The sequence below is a fragment of the Sitodiplosis mosellana genome, unplaced genomic scaffold (genome assembly GCF_009176505.1).
Source record: "Sitodiplosis mosellana isolate CC-2019 unplaced genomic scaffold, AAFC_SMos_1.0 Smas_scaffold_1704, whole genome shotgun sequence".
NCBI classification, from domain to species: domain Eukaryota; kingdom Metazoa; phylum Arthropoda; class Insecta; order Diptera; family Cecidomyiidae; genus Sitodiplosis; species Sitodiplosis mosellana.
The window spans coordinates 1-2,092 of record NW_022596946.1 but is presented as its reverse complement, the minus strand read 5'-3'; the positions used below and the strand labels follow the sequence as shown (position 1 = coordinate 2,092).

General features: G+C 34.2%; 1 long non-coding RNA gene across 1 annotated transcript; it reads left to right on the top strand.

Moving 5' to 3' along the window:
• Window positions 1-571: 571 nt before the first annotated feature.
• On the top strand, window positions 572-1,130 carry LOC129571230 (uncharacterized). Its single transcript, XR_008688236.1, has 3 exons — window positions 572-682; window positions 797-837; window positions 1,099-1,130. It is a non-coding gene; the product is annotated as an uncharacterized LOC129571230 (long non-coding RNA).
• Window positions 1,131-2,092: the final 962 nt, after the last annotated feature.

Here is a 2,092-nt window from a genome sequence, read left to right as displayed (position 1 = left end):
TATATATGGCCAAAAATTAACCAAGTAAGATTCATACAGTCGAGGGTTAATAACACGGCAAGCAAGCAACCTAAGATTTTCTTACATTTACTGAATGGACTGGAGAAATAAAAGAAAAATTTGAATTTTTGCAAACAAAATTGCTTACGACTGAATTCGAAAACAAATGATTTGAAAACATGTTTTTAATTCGTTCTTCTTGCTTCAATTCTCGCGTTTTGTTAATTTTTCCAATTATTGGTGGTTGGAATACACAGGTGCAGGTGTTTTGATATATAAATGAACTCATTATTCGCCTGGAATTTTTCATAACTAGGAACCACAAGCTCCAATGAGGAACAAATTGTCTAAAAATAATTTGTTTTTGAAATCAGCCCGAAAAATGTGTTACTCATGTGGTTTGCATGCGCAATTTCCCTTGCGTCAATACGAGTTCATTTACATATCCAAACATTTGCACCTGTCAAAATAACAAATCGCGAGAATTGACGCAAGAAGCTCGAATTAAAAACATTTTTTCAAATAATTTGTTTACGTTTTCAGTCGTAAGGAATTTTGTTCTGCTGTACGTGTCATAATGACGACAAGATCTAATTTTTGACTATAAATGATACACCGGATGAGTGGAAATTTAGTTATTGTTCAAGTGATGTGACTATAAACATGTCTAAGCAATTGATGGGTGAGTCTCTTCTTAGTTCTTTTTTCCATCATTTTTTTTTAAATTTTCATTTTTGGCAATACTTAAGATTTCAGTCACTTATTGTGTTTTAATCAATATTTTGTCTCCGTTTAGTCGGTTTGATTTTGGTTGCGGTTTTGGGAGACCGATTCATGGTAACTTACAATTTTTCATGTATTTTTTTTGCATGGGGTCGATCGATGATATGAAGAATATTTTTTTCATTTTTCATACAAATTGACTTTTTGAAACTGATACGAGATCTTCAGTGTACAACACGGTTCTTTACCCGACATTTTATTTCTACAAATGTTTTTTCTTTGTTTCAAAAATCCATTAATTTTACATGTAAATTCATTCAATTTGGTTATTCCAAACTAATTATCCTTTATTCGTTTCTAATTTTCAACTTGAAGCAAACTGAGGGTTGGCCTGGGAACCATAAGACTGGTAAGATTGAAGCTGCATTTCCTTTTTTAAGTTTCGTTTTCACTATTCCACATATGAGTAGTTTGAAGCGGAAATGTAGTACAGAAATGATGCGCGGAAAATTGTCAAATGAAAAGAGATAGCTCTATAGTTCACTATAGATTATTATGCAGTATACTATATATATAGCTATACCTTTTCCGCACACACAATAGTATGGAGTTTACTTTTATACTAAAGTGTCATAACCAATACATTCAAATAGTTGACATATACGAATGGGATAAATGAATGGGCAAGCTGAATAATGAAACGTAATTCTGTTTTTAGATGAAGTGCCTCTGAGAAAATTTTTCAGTAAAAGTGCCCCACAAAAATATTGTCTGAATAAACGACACGTGAATTTGTTTTCATGCAAAAAAATTCATGTTTTACTGAAAACAAATTTACGAGGCGATTCAATTGAACATTGCACAAAAAATACTGTATTAGAATCGAAAAAATTTTTTAATCTTTATTTTTCGATTTTTGCGTGTGTTGGACCGTCTACATGGGAAGTTTGTATGAAAACCTCGGAGCGCCGCTGCTATTGCATTGGCTTCTATGGCCAAATGTACACATGGAAATATCTCGAAAACGGCTGGCTAAATCGAAAAAATGGACCATGGTGTCACTCCCTAAATGGAGTGTTAACACCCGGCTGGTTTGATGGCCTAGAATACAAATCCGGTGGAATTTGGGCTGATCCATGGATTCTCAGGATTCGACCTGATTCTAACACTTCAATTTCTTTCCGTCGTGGTGAAATTCCATACAAAACATAGGGAATATGACTTTACAGATACACATAAAAGAGGAAGCACTGGAAAATCTGGCCAAATCCAGAGAATCCATGGATCAGCTGAAATTTCACCGGATTTGTATTCTAGGCCATCAAACCAGCTGGGTGTTAACACTCCCTTTGGGAGTGACATCACGGTC